The sequence below is a fragment of the Hippocampus zosterae genome, chromosome 2 (genome assembly GCF_025434085.1).
Source record: "Hippocampus zosterae strain Florida chromosome 2, ASM2543408v3, whole genome shotgun sequence".
Classification (NCBI taxonomy): domain Eukaryota; kingdom Metazoa; phylum Chordata; class Actinopteri; order Syngnathiformes; family Syngnathidae; genus Hippocampus; species Hippocampus zosterae.
In genome coordinates this window covers 6,509,439-6,524,389 of record NC_067452.1, presented here as the reverse complement: position 1 = coordinate 6,524,389, position 14,951 = coordinate 6,509,439, and the positions used below count along the sequence as shown (strand labels likewise).

The 14,951-nt window shown below is 43.9% G+C and overlaps 33 non-coding genes across 33 annotated transcripts; all 33 read right to left on the bottom strand.

Annotated features, from left to right (window-relative positions):
- Nucleotides 1–345: 345 nt before the first annotated feature.
- trnat-ugu (transfer RNA threonine (anticodon UGU)) lies at nt 346–418 on the bottom strand. Its single transcript has one exon. It is a non-coding gene; the product is annotated as a tRNA-Thr (tRNA).
- A 223-nt stretch (nt 419–641) lies between these two features.
- Nucleotides 642–714, bottom strand: trnat-cgu (transfer RNA threonine (anticodon CGU)). Its single transcript has one exon. It is a non-coding gene; the product is annotated as a tRNA-Thr (tRNA).
- Nucleotides 715–1,229: 515 nt separating this feature from the next.
- trnat-agu (transfer RNA threonine (anticodon AGU)) lies at nt 1,230–1,302 on the bottom strand. Its single transcript has one exon. It is a non-coding gene; the product is annotated as a tRNA-Thr (tRNA).
- Nucleotides 1,303–1,527: 225 nt separating this feature from the next.
- On the bottom strand, nt 1,528–1,600 carry trnat-agu (transfer RNA threonine (anticodon AGU)). Its single transcript has one exon. It is a non-coding gene; the product is annotated as a tRNA-Thr (tRNA).
- Nucleotides 1,601–1,820: 220 nt separating this feature from the next.
- On the bottom strand, nt 1,821–1,893 carry trnat-agu (transfer RNA threonine (anticodon AGU)). Its single transcript has one exon. It is a non-coding gene; the product is annotated as a tRNA-Thr (tRNA).
- Nucleotides 1,894–3,315: 1,422 nt separating this feature from the next.
- On the bottom strand, nt 3,316–3,390 carry trnat-cgu (transfer RNA threonine (anticodon CGU)). Its single transcript has one exon. It is a non-coding gene; the product is annotated as a tRNA-Thr (tRNA).
- Nucleotides 3,391–3,613: 223 nt separating this feature from the next.
- trnat-ugu (transfer RNA threonine (anticodon UGU)) lies at nt 3,614–3,686 on the bottom strand. The gene has a single exon. It is a non-coding gene; the product is annotated as a tRNA-Thr (tRNA).
- An 805-nt stretch (nt 3,687–4,491) lies between these two features.
- On the bottom strand, nt 4,492–4,564 carry trnat-ugu (transfer RNA threonine (anticodon UGU)). Its single transcript has one exon. It is a non-coding gene; the product is annotated as a tRNA-Thr (tRNA).
- A 218-nt stretch (nt 4,565–4,782) lies between these two features.
- On the bottom strand, nt 4,783–4,855 carry trnat-ugu (transfer RNA threonine (anticodon UGU)). The gene has a single exon. It is a non-coding gene; the product is annotated as a tRNA-Thr (tRNA).
- Nucleotides 4,856–5,078: 223 nt separating this feature from the next.
- trnat-agu (transfer RNA threonine (anticodon AGU)) lies at nt 5,079–5,151 on the bottom strand. Its single transcript has one exon. It is a non-coding gene; the product is annotated as a tRNA-Thr (tRNA).
- A 522-nt stretch (nt 5,152–5,673) lies between these two features.
- Nucleotides 5,674–5,746, bottom strand: trnat-ugu (transfer RNA threonine (anticodon UGU)). Its single transcript has one exon. It is a non-coding gene; the product is annotated as a tRNA-Thr (tRNA).
- A 218-nt stretch (nt 5,747–5,964) lies between these two features.
- trnat-ugu (transfer RNA threonine (anticodon UGU)) lies at nt 5,965–6,037 on the bottom strand. Its single transcript has one exon. It is a non-coding gene; the product is annotated as a tRNA-Thr (tRNA).
- A 223-nt stretch (nt 6,038–6,260) lies between these two features.
- On the bottom strand, nt 6,261–6,333 carry trnat-agu (transfer RNA threonine (anticodon AGU)). The gene has a single exon. It is a non-coding gene; the product is annotated as a tRNA-Thr (tRNA).
- An 815-nt stretch (nt 6,334–7,148) lies between these two features.
- On the bottom strand, nt 7,149–7,221 carry trnat-agu (transfer RNA threonine (anticodon AGU)). Its single transcript has one exon. It is a non-coding gene; the product is annotated as a tRNA-Thr (tRNA).
- A 271-nt stretch (nt 7,222–7,492) lies between these two features.
- On the bottom strand, nt 7,493–7,565 carry trnat-agu (transfer RNA threonine (anticodon AGU)). The gene has a single exon. It is a non-coding gene; the product is annotated as a tRNA-Thr (tRNA).
- Nucleotides 7,566–8,064: 499 nt separating this feature from the next.
- Nucleotides 8,065–8,137, bottom strand: trnat-cgu (transfer RNA threonine (anticodon CGU)). The gene has a single exon. It is a non-coding gene; the product is annotated as a tRNA-Thr (tRNA).
- An 852-nt stretch (nt 8,138–8,989) lies between these two features.
- On the bottom strand, nt 8,990–9,062 carry trnat-ugu (transfer RNA threonine (anticodon UGU)). The gene has a single exon. It is a non-coding gene; the product is annotated as a tRNA-Thr (tRNA).
- A 218-nt stretch (nt 9,063–9,280) lies between these two features.
- trnat-ugu (transfer RNA threonine (anticodon UGU)) lies at nt 9,281–9,353 on the bottom strand. Its single transcript has one exon. It is a non-coding gene; the product is annotated as a tRNA-Thr (tRNA).
- Nucleotides 9,354–9,947: 594 nt separating this feature from the next.
- Nucleotides 9,948–10,019, bottom strand: trnat-agu (transfer RNA threonine (anticodon AGU)). The gene has a single exon. It is a non-coding gene; the product is annotated as a tRNA-Thr (tRNA).
- A 223-nt stretch (nt 10,020–10,242) lies between these two features.
- Nucleotides 10,243–10,314, bottom strand: trnat-agu (transfer RNA threonine (anticodon AGU)). Its single transcript has one exon. It is a non-coding gene; the product is annotated as a tRNA-Thr (tRNA).
- A 213-nt stretch (nt 10,315–10,527) lies between these two features.
- Nucleotides 10,528–10,600, bottom strand: trnat-cgu (transfer RNA threonine (anticodon CGU)). The gene has a single exon. It is a non-coding gene; the product is annotated as a tRNA-Thr (tRNA).
- A 223-nt stretch (nt 10,601–10,823) lies between these two features.
- On the bottom strand, nt 10,824–10,896 carry trnat-agu (transfer RNA threonine (anticodon AGU)). Its single transcript has one exon. It is a non-coding gene; the product is annotated as a tRNA-Thr (tRNA).
- A 210-nt stretch (nt 10,897–11,106) lies between these two features.
- Nucleotides 11,107–11,179, bottom strand: trnat-ugu (transfer RNA threonine (anticodon UGU)). The gene has a single exon. It is a non-coding gene; the product is annotated as a tRNA-Thr (tRNA).
- Nucleotides 11,180–11,402: 223 nt separating this feature from the next.
- On the bottom strand, nt 11,403–11,475 carry trnat-cgu (transfer RNA threonine (anticodon CGU)). Its single transcript has one exon. It is a non-coding gene; the product is annotated as a tRNA-Thr (tRNA).
- Nucleotides 11,476–12,328: 853 nt separating this feature from the next.
- trnat-ugu (transfer RNA threonine (anticodon UGU)) lies at nt 12,329–12,401 on the bottom strand. Its single transcript has one exon. It is a non-coding gene; the product is annotated as a tRNA-Thr (tRNA).
- A 218-nt stretch (nt 12,402–12,619) lies between these two features.
- Nucleotides 12,620–12,692, bottom strand: trnat-ugu (transfer RNA threonine (anticodon UGU)). Its single transcript has one exon. It is a non-coding gene; the product is annotated as a tRNA-Thr (tRNA).
- Nucleotides 12,693–12,917: 225 nt separating this feature from the next.
- Nucleotides 12,918–12,989, bottom strand: trnat-agu (transfer RNA threonine (anticodon AGU)). The gene has a single exon. It is a non-coding gene; the product is annotated as a tRNA-Thr (tRNA).
- Nucleotides 12,990–13,212: 223 nt separating this feature from the next.
- trnat-agu (transfer RNA threonine (anticodon AGU)) lies at nt 13,213–13,284 on the bottom strand. Its single transcript has one exon. It is a non-coding gene; the product is annotated as a tRNA-Thr (tRNA).
- Nucleotides 13,285–13,499: 215 nt separating this feature from the next.
- trnat-cgu (transfer RNA threonine (anticodon CGU)) lies at nt 13,500–13,572 on the bottom strand. The gene has a single exon. It is a non-coding gene; the product is annotated as a tRNA-Thr (tRNA).
- Nucleotides 13,573–13,795: 223 nt separating this feature from the next.
- Nucleotides 13,796–13,868, bottom strand: trnat-agu (transfer RNA threonine (anticodon AGU)). Its single transcript has one exon. It is a non-coding gene; the product is annotated as a tRNA-Thr (tRNA).
- A 271-nt stretch (nt 13,869–14,139) lies between these two features.
- trnat-agu (transfer RNA threonine (anticodon AGU)) lies at nt 14,140–14,212 on the bottom strand. The gene has a single exon. It is a non-coding gene; the product is annotated as a tRNA-Thr (tRNA).
- Nucleotides 14,213–14,420: 208 nt separating this feature from the next.
- On the bottom strand, nt 14,421–14,493 carry trnat-cgu (transfer RNA threonine (anticodon CGU)). The gene has a single exon. It is a non-coding gene; the product is annotated as a tRNA-Thr (tRNA).
- Nucleotides 14,494–14,716: 223 nt separating this feature from the next.
- On the bottom strand, nt 14,717–14,789 carry trnat-agu (transfer RNA threonine (anticodon AGU)). Its single transcript has one exon. It is a non-coding gene; the product is annotated as a tRNA-Thr (tRNA).
- Between the last annotated feature and the right edge of the window lie 162 nt (nt 14,790–14,951).

The following is a 14,951-nucleotide window of genomic DNA, read 5'->3' as shown; positions in this document are numbered from 1 at the left end:
AAGTAAATAGACTAGCTTGACACACTTGTTAGGAATTCAGTAACATGCAATGAAGTCTCACTGAGAATTGAAATCAAGACCCCTGGTTTACAAGACCAGTGCTCTAACCACTGAGCTATAGGACTTGCATGCTACCTTGCTGTTAGCATTTTTGTTCAAATGCTACAAAAATCCTAGCCTCAATACTAGTCGAATACTCAGCAGATTTGTCTGGGATAAGCCAAGTCCGTTGCTTGACTTGCAGTCAAAAAATGAAGAAAAGTAACGCTCCCCCACATTTGAACATCGCTGTCAAGTACATAAACTTGCTTGGCACACTTGTTAGGAATTCAGTAACATGTAATGAGGCCTCAGTGAGAATTGAACTCACGACCCCTGGTTTACAAGACCAGTGCTTTAACCACTGAGCTATGAGGCCTTGCATGCTATGGCTGTTAGCATTTTTGTTCACATGCTACCAAAATCCTAGCCTCAAAAACAGTCTAGGCCTGAGCAGATTTATCTGTGATAAGCCAAGTCCGTTGCTTGACTTGCAGTAGAAAAATGAAGAAAAGTAACACCTTCCACATTTGAACATCACCATCAAGTACATAGACTTGCTTGACACACGTCACTGGAATTCAGTTATACGCGATGAGATGAGGCCTCAGTGAGAATTGAACTCACGACCCCTCGTTTACGAGACCAGTGCTCTAACCACTGAGCTACGAGGACTTGCATGCTATGGCTGTTAGCATTTTTGTTCACATGCTACCAAAATCCTAGCCTCAAAAATAGTATAGTCCTGAGCAGATTTCTCTGGGATAAGCCAAGTCCGTTGTTTGACTTGCAGTCGAAAAATGAAGAAAAGTAACGCATTCCACATTTGAACGCCACCATCAAGTACAAAGACTTGCTTGACGGATTTGTTAGAAATTCAGTAACACGCGATAGATGAGGACTTCATGAGAATTGAACTCAGAACCCCTGGTTTACGAGACCAGTGCTCTAACCACTGAGCTATGAGGCCTTGCATGCCAGCTGGCCGTTAGCATTTTTGTTCAAATGCTACAAAAATCCTAGCCTCAAAAATGGTCGAGTCCTCAGCAGATTTGTCTGGGATAAGCCAAGTCCGTTGCTTGACTTCCAGTCGAAAAATGAAGAAAAGTAACGTCTTCCACATTTGAACATCACCATCAAGTACATAGACTTGCTTGACACACATATTAGGAATTCAGTAACATGTAATGAGGCCTCAGTGAGAATTGAACTCATGACCCCTGGTTTACTAGACCAGTGCTCTACCCACTGAGCTATGAGGCCTTGCATGCCAGCTGGCCGTTAGCATTTTTGTTCAAATGCTACAAAAATCCTAGCCTCAAAAATGGTCGAGTCCTCAGCAGATTTGTCTGGGATAAGCCAAGTCCGTTGCTTGACTTCCAGTCGAAAAATGAAGAAAAGTAAAGTCTTCCACATTTGAACATCACCATCAAGTACATAGACTTGCTTGACACACTTCTTAGGAATTCAGTAACACACGATGAGATGAGGCCTCAGTGAGAATTGAACTCACGACCCCTGGTTTACTAGACCAGTGCTCTAACCACTGAGCTATGAGGCCTTGCATGCTAGCTTTACGTTAGCATTTTTGTTCAAATGCTACAAAAATCCTAGCCTCAAAAATAGTCGAGTCCTCAGCAGATTTGTCTGGGAGAAGCCAAGTCAGTTGCTTGACTTGCCTTCGAAAAATGAAGAAAAGTAACGCTCCCCACATTTGAACATCACTGTCAAGTACATAGACTTGCTTGGCACACTTGTTACGAATTCAGTAACATGTAATGAGGCCTCAGTGAGAATTGAACTCACGACCCCTGGTTTACTAGACCAGTGATCTAACCACTGAGCTATGAGGCCTTGCATGTTTGCTTGCCATTAGCATTTTTGTTCAAATGCTACCAAAGTCTTAGCCTCAAAAATAGTCGAGTCCTCATCAGATATTTCTGGCATAAGCCAAGTCAGTTGCTTGACTTGCCTTCGAAAAATAACGCCTTCTACATTTGAACATCACCATAAAGTACCGTATTTTCACGACTATAAGGCGCCATTAAAAGTCTTAAATTTTCTCCAAAATGGACAGGACGCCTTATGGTGCGGAGCGTCCTTTATATGCGCTGAATTCCAAAATCTGACTGACAGCCGACACGCTGTTTATATAGAGAAAAGGCGGAAGTGACTGTGGCCAGGCATGCGGAAAAGAAGTCGGCCAATCAGGGAAGGGTGGGCGTGTAAGTGGACGCCTCAAGCCAGTACCAACACTTGTATACAGTGTGGCAATGTGCATTGTTGCAAAACAACTCCGGTTTTGGTTTCTAAGAACCCCTGAAAATAAATTCGACAAAAAGACACGCCTACGAAGCTCAGTTCAAACTTAAAGCCACCGGTTATGCTTTTGGCATGCGTGCCCATCTCACAGCAGCGGTGAAAAAAACAAGTCAAGCAAATGAACTCTGAGCTTGCCGTTATTCCCGGAGGGTTGACTAAAGAACTCCAACCGCTGGACATTGGCATCAACCGGGCGTTCAAAGTAAAGTTGCAAACGGCATGGGAACAATGGATGATCGGTGGCAAACACAACTTTACAAAGAGTGAGAGGCAGCACTTGGCGAGTTACGCCACAATACGCAACAACGAGAGGGAACGCGGCGTTTTTGATGGATTACGGTACTTGCACAATTGTTCAATTCTTTCTACACACACACGCGCTGCCACCATGTTTCGCTCTGTTCTTTACTTTCAAATGTGGGAAAGCTTCACACAAGAGAAATGTTGACTTTGCTGTCGCTACTTCTTCTTTCCGCTCGGCAATGCGTAGCAACTCGCACTAGCATGTGATGCATTCAATGACAACTGAGATTTGCAGTCCTCTGCTTCTGATACAGAGGATGAGGAATTTGATGGATTTCTGGGTGATGATTGATCGATAAACGTGAGAACATTGTACGATGGCTAAATAAAATACACCCGAACTCAGTTCTGCTTTCGTTGCCTTTTTAAAAACGTGTTTTTATCTTATCTGTATGTCTTGGAATGCTACCGTATGCTTCAAGCTAACGTGTTAGAGTGCGCGCATGCATGCCGTATGTTTAAGCTGGCGTATGTTTTACCACTGTAAAACTGCGGCCATTAGTACGATGCGTCCTGTGTATGTGTAAAATACAGAAATGTCACCCATTAATGAGACTGCGGCCATTAGTACGATGCGTCGAATAGTCGTGAAAATACGGTACATAGACTTGCTCGACACACTTCTTAGGAATTCAGTAACGCACAATGAGTTGACGCCTCAGTGAGGACTGAACTCACGACCACTGGTTTACGAGACGAGTGCTCTAACCACTGAGCTACGAGGCCTTGCATGCTATGGCTGTTAGCATTTTTGTTCACATGCTACCAAAATCCTAGCCTCAAAAATAGTCTAGGCCTGAGCAGATTTATCTGTGATAAGCCAAGTCCGTTGCTTGACTTGCCTTTGAAAAATGAAGAAAAGTAACGCTCCCCACATTTGAACATCGCTGTCAAGTACATAAACTTGATTGACACACGTCACTGGAACTCAGTAACACGCAATGGGATGAGGCCTCAGAGAGAATTGAACTCACAACCCCTGGTTTACAAGACCAGTGATCTAACCACTGAGCTACGAGGCCTTGCATGCTATCTGGCTGTTAGCATTTTTGTTCAAATGCTACCAAAGTCCTAGCCTCAAAAACAGTCTAGTCCTCAGCAGATTTGTCTGGGATAAGCCAAGTTCGTTGCTTGACTTGCAGTCGAAAAATGAAGAAAAGTAACGGATTCCACATTTGAACACAACCATCAAGTACAAAGACTTTTTGACGCACTTGTTAGAAATTCAGTAACACGCGATAGATGAGGACTCCATGAGAATTGAACTCACTACCCCTGGTTTGCAAGACCAGTGCTCTAACCAGTGAGCTATGAGGCCTTGCATACTAGATGGCCGTTAGCATTTTGGTTCACATGCTACCAAAAATCCTAGGCTCAAAAATAGTCAAATCCTCAGCAGATTTATCTGGGATAAGCCAAGTCCGATGCTTGACTTGTAGTCGAAAAATGAAGAAAAGTAATGCTCCCCACATTTGAACATCGCTGTCAAGTACATAGACTTGCTTGGCGCACTTGTTAGGAATTCAGTAACATGCAATGAAGTCTCACTGAGAATTGAACTCAAGACCCCTGGTTTACAAGACCAGTCCTCTAAACACTGAGCTATAGGCCTTGCATGCTATCTGGCTGTTAGCATTTTTGTTCAAATGCTACCAAAATCCTAGCCTCAAAAATAGTCAAATCCTAGGGCAGATTTGTCTAGGATAAGGCAAGTCAGTTGCTTGACATGGCTTCGAAAATTGAAGTCCTCCATATTTGAACATCGCTGTCAAGTACATAAACTTGCTTGACACACGTCACTGGAACTCAGTTATACGCGATGAGATGAGGCGTCAGTGAGAATTGAACTCACGACCCCTGGTTTACAAGACCAGTGCTCTAACTACTGAGCTACGAGGCCTTGCATGCTACGGCTGTTAGCATTTTTGTTCACATGCTTCCAAAATCCTAGCCTCAAAACCAGTCTAGTACTCAGCAGATTTGCCTGAGAAAAGCCAAGTCCATTGCTTGACTTGCAGTCGAAAAATGAAGAATAGTGATGTTCTCCACATTTGAAGGATACGGACAGGTACACAGACTTGCTTGACACACTTATTAGGAATTCAGTAACATGTAATGAGGCCTCAGTGAGAATTGAACTCACGACCCCTGGTTTACAAGACCAGTGCTCTAACCACTGAGCTATGAGGCCTTGCATACTAGCTGGCCGATAGAATTTTGGTTCACATGCTACCAAAATCCTAGCCTCAAAAATAGTCAGTCCTCAACGGATTTGTCTGGGATCGGCCAAGTCCGTTGCTTGACTTGCAGTCGAAAAATGAAGAAAAGTAACGCATTCCACATTTGAACGCCACCATCGAGTACAAAGACTTGCTTGACGCATTTGTTAGAAACTCAGTAACACGCAATAGATGAGGACTTCATGAGAATTGAACTCACAACCCCTGGTTTACTAGACCAGTGCTCTAACCACTGAGCTACAAGGCCTTGCATTCTATCTGGCTGTTAGCATTTTTGTTCACATGCTACCGAAGTCCTAGCCTCAAAAACAGTCTAGTCCTCAGCAGATTTGTCTGGGATAAGCCAAGTCCGTTGCTTGACTTGCAGTCGAAAAATGAAGAAAAGTAACGGATTCCACATTTGAACGCCACCATCAAGTACAAAGACTTGTTTGACGCACTTGTTAGAAATTCAGTAACACGCGATAGATGAGGACTCCATGAGAATTGAACTCACTACCCCTGGCTTGCAAGACCAGTGCTCTAACCAGTGAGCTATGAGGCCTTGCATACTGGCTGGCCGTTAGCATTTTGGTTCACATGCTACCAAAATCCTAGCCTCAAAAATAGTCGAATCCTCAGCAGATTTGTCTGGGATAAGCCAAGTCCGATGCTTGACTTGTAGTCGAAAAATGAAGAAAAGTAATGCTCCCCACATTTGAACATCGCTGTCAAGTACATAAACTTGCTTGACACACATCACTGGAACTCAGTTATACGCGATGAGATGAGGCGTCAGTGAGAATTGAACTTACGACCCCTGGTTTACAAGACCAGTGCTCTAACTACTGAGCTACGAGGCCTTGCATGCTACGGCTGTTAGCATTTTTGTTCACATGCTTCCAAAATCCTAGCCTCAAAAACAGTCTCGTACTCAGCAGATTTGCCTGAGAAAAGCCAAGTCCATTGCTTGACTTGCAGTCGAAAAATGAAGAATAGTGATGTTCTCCACATTTGAAGGATACTGACAAGTACACAGACTTGCTTGACACACTTATTAGGAATTCAGTAACATGTAATGAGGCCTCAGTGAGAATTGAACTCACAACCCCTGGTTTACAAGACCAGTGGTCTAACCACTGAGCTATGAGGCCTTGCATACTAGCTGGCCGATAGAATTTTGGTTCACATGCTACCAAAATCCTAGCCTCAAAAATAGTCAGTCCTCAACAGATTTGTCTGGGATCGGCCAAGTCCGTTGCTTGACTTGCAGTCGAAAAATGAAGAAAAGTAATGCATTCCACATTTGAATGCCACCATCGAGTACAAAGACTTGCTTGACGCATTTGTTAGAAACTCAGTAGGACGCGATAGATGAGGACTTCATGAAAATTGAACTCACAACCCCTGGTTTACTAGACCAGTGCTCTAACCACTGAGCTACAAGGCCTTGCATTCTATCTGGCTGTTAGCATTTTTGTTCACATGCTACCGAAGTCCTAGCCTCAAAAACAGTCTAGTCCTCAGCAGATTTGTCTGGGATAAGCCAAGTCCGTTGCTTGACTTGCAGTCGAAAAATGAAGAAAAGTAACGGATTCCACATTTGAACGCCACCATCAAGTACAAAGACTTGCTTGACGCACTTGTTAGAAATTCAGTAACACACGATAGATGAGGACTCCATGAGAATTGAACTCACTACCCCTGGCTTGCAAGACCAGTGCTCTAACCAGTGAGCTATGAGGCCTTGCATACTGGCTGGCCGTTAGCATTTTGGTTCACATGCTACCAAAATCCTAGCCTCAAAAATAGTCGAATCCTCAGCAGATTTGTCTGGGATAAGCCAAGTCCGATGCTTGATTTGTAGTCGAAAAATGAAGAAAAGCAATGCTCCCCACATTTGAACATCGCTGTCAAGTACATAAACTTGCTTGACACACATCACTGGAACTCAGTTATACGCGATGAGATGAGGCGTCAGTGAGAATTGAACTCACGACTCCTGGTTTACAAGACCAGTGATCTACCCACTGAGCTATGAGGTCTTGCAGACTCTTTGGCCGTTAACATGTTTGTTAACGTGCTACCAAAATCAGAGCCTCAAAAGAATCGGGTGCTGAGCAGATTTGTCTGGGATAAGCCAAGTCCGTTGCTTGAGTTGCAGTCAAAAAATGAAGAAAAGTAACGCTCCCCCACATTTGAATATCGCTGTCAAGTACATAGACTTGCTTGGCACACTTGTTAGGAATTCAGTAACATGTAATGAGGCCTCAGTGAGAATTGAACTCACGACCCCTGGTTTACTAGACCAGTGCTCTACCCACTGAGGTATGAGGCCTTGCATGTTAGCTGGCCGTTAGCATTTTTGTTCAAATGCTACAAAAATCCTAGCCTCAAAAATAGTCGAGTCCTCAGCAGATTTGTCTGGGAAAAGACAAGTCAGTTGCTTGACTTGCCTTCGAAAAATGAAGAAAGGTAACGCTCCCCACATTTGAACATCACTGTCAAGTACATACACTTGTTTGGCACACTTGTTAGGAATTCAGTAACATGTGTCAAGTACATAGACTTGCTTTGCACACTTGTTACGAATTCAGTAACATGTAATGAGGCCTCAGTGAGAATTGAACTCACGACCCCTGGTTTACTAGACCAGTGCTCTACCCACTGAGCTATGAGGCCTTGCATGCTAGCTTGCCGTTAGCATTTTTGTTCAAATGCTACCAAAATCCTAGCCTCAAAATGTCAAATCCTCAGCAGATTTGTCTGGGATAAGCCAAGTCAGTTGCTTGACTTCGAAAAATAACGTCCTCCACATTTGAACATCGCTGTCAAGTACATAAACTTGCTTGCCACACGTCACTGGAACTCAGTTATACGCGATGAGATGTCGGTGAGAATTGAACTCACGACCCCTGGTTTACAAGACCAGTCCTCTAACTACTGAGCTACGAGGCCTTGCATGCTACGGCTGTTAGCATTTTTGTTCACATGCTACCAAAATCTTAGCCTCAAAAATAGTCTAGGCCTGAGCAGATTTATCTGTGATAAGCCAAGTCCGTTGCTTGACTTGCAGTAGAAAAATGAAGAAAAGTAACACCTTCCACATTTAAACACCACCATCAAGTACATAGACTTGCTTGACACACGTCACTGGATCTCAGTTATACGCGATGAGATGAGGCCTCAGTGAGAATTGAACTCACGACCCCTGGTTTACGAGACCAGTGCTCTAACCACTGAGCTACGAGGCCTTGCATGCTATGGCTGTTAACATTTTTGTTGACATGCTACCAAAATCCTAGCCTCAAAAAGAGTCGAATCCTCAACAGATTTGTCTGGGATCGGCCAAGTCCGTTGCTTGACTTGCAGTCGAAAAATGAAGAAAAGTAACGCATTCCACATTTGAACGCCACCATCAAGTACAAAGACTTGCTTGACGCATTTGTTAGAAATTCAGTAACACGCGATAGATGAGGACTTCATGAGAATTGAACTCACGACCCCTGGTTTACTAGACCAGTGCTCTAACCACTGATCTATGAGGCCTTGCATGCTAGCTTGCCGTTAGCATTTTTGTTCAAATGCTACAAAAATCCTAGCCTCAAAAATAGTCGAGTCCTCAGCAGATTGTCTGGGAGAAGCCAAGACAGTTGCTTGACTTGCCTTCGAAAAATGAAGAAAAGTAACTCTCCCCACATTTGAACATCACTGTCAAGTACATAGACTTGTTTGGCACACTTGTTAGGAATTCAGTAACATGTGTCAAGTACATAGACTTGCTTGGCACACTTGTTACGAATTCAGTAACATGTAATGAGGCCTCAGTGAGAATTGAACTCACGACCCCTGGTTTACAAGACCAGTCCTATAAACACTGAGCTATAGGCCTTGCATGCTATCTGGCTGTTAGCATTTTGGTTCAAATGCTACCAAAATTCTAGCCTCAAAAATAGTCAAATCCTCAGCAGATTTGTCTAGGATATGGCAAGTCAGTTGCTTGACATGCCTTCGAAAAATGAAGTCCTCCACATTTGAACATCGCTGTCAAGTACATAAACTTGCTTGACACATGTCACTGGAACTCAGTTATACGCGATGAGATGAGGCGTCGGTGAGAATTGAACTCACGACCCCTGGTTTACAAGACCAGTGCTCTAACTACTGAGCTACGAGGCCTTGCATGCTACGGCTGTTAGCATTTTTGTTCACATGCTTCCAAAATCCTAGCCTCAAAACCAGTCTAGTCCTCAGCAGATTTGCCTGAGAAAAGCCAAGTCCATTGCTTGACTTGCAGTCGAAAAATGAAGAATAGTGATGTTCTCCACATTTGAAGGATACTGACAAGTACACAGACTTGCTTGACACACATATTAGGAATTCAGTAAGATGTAATGAGGCCTCAGTGAGAATTGAACTCACGACCCCTGGTTTACAAGACCAGTGCTCTAACCACTGAGCTATGAGGCCTTGCATACTAGCTGGCCGATTGAATTTTGGTTCACATGTTACCAAAATGCGGCCCGGTAGTCCAGTGGTTAGCACGTGGGCTTCACAGTGCAGAGGTACCGGGTTCGATTCCAGCTCCGGCCTCCCTGTGTGGAGTTTGCATGTTCTCCCCGGGCCTGCGTGGGTTTTCTCCAGGTGCTCCGGTTTCCTCCCACATTCCAAAAACATGCATGGTAGGCTGATTGGACGCTCTAAATTGTCCCTAGGTGTGAATGTGAGCGTGGATGGTTGTTCGTCTCTGTGTGCCCTGCGATTGGCTGGCAACTGATCCAGGGTGTCCCCCGCCTACTGCCCGAAGACGGCTGGGATAGGCTCCAGCGACCCTAGTGAGGATTAAGCGGTCCAGAAAATGGATGGATGGATGGATGTTACCAAAATCCTAGCCTCAAAAAAAGGCCAATCCTCAGCAGATTTGTCTGGGATAAGCCAAGTCAGTTGCTAGACTTGCCTTCGAAAAATGAAGAAAAGTAACGCATTCCACATTTGAACGCCACCATCAAGTACAAAGACTTGCTTGACGCATTTGTTAGAAATTCAGTAACACGCGATAGATGAGGACTTCATGAGAATTGAACTCACAACCCCTGGTTTACTAGACCAGTGCTCTAACCACTGAGCTATGAGGCCTTGCATGCTAGCTTGCCGTTAGCATTTTTGTTCAAATGCTACCAAAATCCTAGCCTCAAAAAGTCAAATTCTCAGCAGATTTGTCTGGGATAAGCCAAGTCAGTTGCTTGACTTGCAGTCGAAAAATGAAGAAAAGTAACGCATTCCACATTTGAACGCCACCATCAAGTACAAAGACTTGCTTGACGCATTTGTTAGAAATTCAGTAACACGCGATAGATGAGGACTTCATGAGAATTGAACTCACAACCCCTGGTTTACTAGACCAGTGCTCTAACCACTGAGCTATGAGGCCTTGCATGCTAGCTTGCCATTAGCATTTTTGTTCAAATGCTACCAAAATCCTAGCCTCAAAAAGTCAAATTCTCAGCAGATTTGTCTGGGATAAGCCAAGTCAGTTGCTTGACTTGCCTTCGAAAAATAACGTCCTCCACATTTGAACATCGCTGTCAAGTACATAAACTTGCTCAACACACGTCACTGGAACTCAGTTATACGCGATGAGATGAGGCCTCAGTGAGAATTGAACTCACGACCCCTGGTTTACGAGACCAGTGCTCTAACCACTGAGCTACGAGGCCTTGCATGCTATGGCTGTTAGCATTTTGGTGCACATGCGACCAAAATCCTAACTTCAAAACTAGTCTGGTCCTGAGCAGATTTCTCTGGGATAAGCCAAGTCCGTTGCTTGACTTGCAGTCGAAAAATGAAGAAAAGTAACGCCTTTCACACTTGAACATCACCATCAAGTACATAGACTTGCTTGACACACTTCTTAGGAATTCAGTAACACACGATGAGACGAGGCCTCAGTGAGAATTGAACTCACGACCCCTGGTTTACTAGACCAGTGCTCTAACCACTGAGCTATGAGGCCTTGCATGCTAGCCTGCCGTTAGCATTTTTTTTCAAATGATACAAAAATCCTAGCCTCAAAAATAGTCGAGTCCTCAGCAGATTTGTCTGGGATAAGCCAAGTCAGTTGCTTGACTTCGAAAAATAACCTCCTCCACATTTGAACATCGCTGTCAAGTACATAAACTTGCTTGCCACACGTCACTGGAACTCAGTTATACGCGATGAGATGAGGCGTCGGTGAGAATTGAACTCACGACCCCTGGTTTACAAGACCAGTGCTCTAACTACTGAGCTACGAGTCCTTGCATGCTACGGCTGTTAGCATTTTTGTTCACATGCTACCAAAATCTTAGCCTCAAAAATAGTCTAGGCCTGAGCAGATTTATCTGTGATAAGCCAAGTCCGTTGCTTGACTTGCAGTAGAAAAATGAAGAAAAGTAACACCTTCCACATTTAAACACCACCATCAAGTACATAGACTTGCTTGACACACGTCACTGGATCTCAGTTATACGCGATGAGATGAGGCCTCAGTGAGAATTGAACTCACGACCCCTGGTTTACGAGACCAGTGCTCTAACCACTGAGCTACGAGGCCTTGCATGCTATGGCTGTTAACATTTTTGTTGACATGCTACCAAAATCCTAGCCTCAAAAATAGTCGAATCCTCAACAGATTTGTCTGGGATCGGCCAAGTCCGTTGCTTGACTTGCAGTCGAAAAATGAAGAAAAGTAACGCATTCCACATTTGAACGCCACCATCAAGTACAAAGACTTGCTTGACGCATTTGTTAGAAATTCAGTAACACGCGATAGATGAGGACTTCATGAGAATTGAACTCACGACCCTTGGTTTACTAGACCAGTGCTCTAACCACTGATCTATGAGGCCTTGCATGCTAGCTTGCCGTTAGCATTTTTGTTCAAATGCTACAAAAATCCTAGCCTCAAAAATAGTCGAGTCCTCAGCAGATTTGTCTGGGAGAAGCCAAGACAGTTGCTTGACTTGCCTTCGAAAAATGAAGAAAAGTAACGCTCCCCACATTTGAACATCACTGTCAAGTACATAGACTTGTTTGGCACACTTGTTAGGAATTCAGTAACATGTGTCAAGTACATAGACTTGCTTGGCACACTTGTTACGAATTCAGTAACATGTAATGAGGCCTCAGTGAGAATTGAACTCACGACCCCTGGTTTACAAGACCAGTCCTATAAACACTGAGCTATAGGCCTTGCATGCTATCTGGCTGTTAGCATTTTGGTTCAAATGCTACCAAAATTCTAGCCTCAAAAATAGTCAAATCCTCAGCAGATTTGTCTAGGATATGGCAAGTCAGTTGCTTGACATGCCTTCGAAAAATGAAGTCCTCCACATTTGAACATCGCTGTCAAGTACATAAACTTGCTTGACACATGTCACTGGAACTCAGTTATACGCGATGAGATGAGGCGTCGGTGAGAATTGAACTCACGACCCCTGGTTTACAAGACCAGTGCTCTAACTACTGAGCTACGAGGCCTTGCATGCTACGGCTGTTAGCATTTTTGTTCACATGCTTCCAAAATCCTAGCCTCAAAACCAGTCTAGTCCTCAGCAGATTTGCCTGAGAAAAGCCAAGTCCATTGCTTGACTTGCAGTCGAAAAATGAAGAATAGTGATGTTCTCCACATTTGAAGGATACTGACAAGTACACAGACTTGCTTGACACACATATTAGGAATTCAGTAAGATGTAATGAGGCCTCAGTGAGAATTGAACTCACGACCCCTGGTTTACAAGACCAGTGCTCTAACCACTGAGCTATGAGGCCTTGCATACTAGCTGGCCGATTGAATTTTGGTTCACATGTTACCAAAATCCTAGCCTCAAAAAAAGGCGAATCCTCAGCAGATTTGTCTGGGATAAGCCAAGTCAGTTGCTAGACTTGCCTTCGAAAAATGAAGAAAAGTAACGCATTCCACATTTGAACGCCACCATCAAGTACAAAGACTTGCTTGACGCATTTGTTAGAAATTCAGTAACACGCGATAGATGAGGACTTCATGAGAATTGAACTCACAACCCCTGGTTTACTAGACCAGTGCTCTAACCACTGAGCTATGAGGCCTTGCATGCTAGCTTGCCGTTAGCATTTTTGTTCAAATGCTACCAAAATCCTAGCCTCAAAAAGTCAAATTCTCAGCAGATTTGTCTGGGATAAGCCAAGTCAGTTGCTTGACTTGCAGTCGAAAAATGAAGAAAAGGAACGCATTCCACATTTGAACGCCACCATCAAGTACAAAGACTTGCTTGATGCATTTGTTAGAAATTCAGTAACACGCGATAGATGAGGACTTCATGAGAATTGAACTCACAACCCCTGGTTTACTAGACCAGTGCTCTAACCACTGAGCTATGAGGCCTTGCATGCTAGCTTGCCGTTAGCATTTTTGTTCAAATGCTACCAAAATCCTAGCCTCAAAAATAGTCGAGTCCTCAGCAGATTTGTCTGGGAGAAGCCAAGTCAGTTGCTTGACTTGCCTTCGAAAAATAACGTCCTCCACATTTGAACATCGCTGTCAAGTACATAAACTTGCTCAACACACGTCACTGGAACTCAGTTATACGCGATGAGATGAGGCCTCAGTGAGAATTGAACTCACTACCCCTGGTTTACGAGACCAGTGCTCTAACCACTGAGCTACGAGGCCTTGCATGCTATGGCTGTTAGCATTTTGGTGCACATGCGACCAAAATCCTAACTTCAAAACTAGTCTGGTCCTGAGCAGATTTCTCTGGGATAAGCCAAGTCCGTTGCTTGACTTGCAGTCGAAAAATGAATAAAAGTAACGCCTTTCACACTTGAACATCACCATCAAGTACATAGACTTGCTTGACACACTTCTTAGGAATTCAGTAACACACGATGAGACGAGGCCTCAGTGAGAATTGAACTCACGACCCCTGGTTTACTAAACCAGTGCTCTAACCACTGAGCTATGAGGCCTTGCATGCTAGCTTGCCGTTAGCATTTTTGTTCAAATGCTACAAAAATCCTAGCCTCAAAAATAGTCGAGTCCTCAGCAGATTTGTCTGGGAGAAGCCAAGTCAGTTGCTTGACTTGCCTTCGAAAAATGAAGAATAGTAACGCTACCCACATTTGAACATCACTGTCAAGTACATAGACTTGTTTGGCACACTTGTTAGGAATTCAGTAACATGTGTCAAGTACATAGACTTGCTTGGCGCACTTGTTACGAATTCAGTAACATGTAATGAGGCCTCAGTGAGAATTGAACTCACGACCCCTGGTTTACTAGACCAGTGCTCTACCAACTGAGCTATGAGGCCTTGCATGCCAGCTTGCCGTTAGCATTTTTGTTCAAATGCTACCAAAATCCTAGCCACAAAATGTCAAATCCTCAGCAGATTTGTCTGGGATAAGCCAAGTCAGTTGCTTGACTTAGAAAAATAACATCCTCCACATTTGAACATCGCTGTCAAGTACATAAACTTGTGCGACACATGTCACTGGAACTCAGTTATACGCGATGAGATGAGGCCTCAGTGAGAATTGAACTCACGACCCCTGGTTTACGAGACCAGTGCTCTAACCACTGAGCTACGAGGCCTTGCATGCTATGGCTGTTAGCATTTTTGTTCACATGCTACCAAAATCCTAGCCTCAAAAATAGTTTAGGCCTGAGCAGATTTCTCTGGGGTAAGCCAAGTCCGTTGCTTGACTTGCAGTCGAAAAATGAAGAAAAGTAACGCCTTTCACATTTGAACATCACCATCAAGTACATAGACTTGCTTGACACACTTCTTAGGAATTCAGTAACACACGATGAGATGAGGCCTCAGTGAGAATTGAACTCACGACCCCTGGTTTACTAGACCAGTGCTCTAACCACTGAGCTATGAGGCCTTGCATGCTAGCTTGCCGTTAGCATTTTTTTTCAAATGATACAAAAATCCTAGCCTCAAAAATAGTCGAGTCCTCAGCAGATTTGTCTGGGATAAGCCAAGTCCGTTGCTTGACTTGCAGTTTAAAAATGAAGAGAAGTAACGCCTTCCACATTTGAGCATC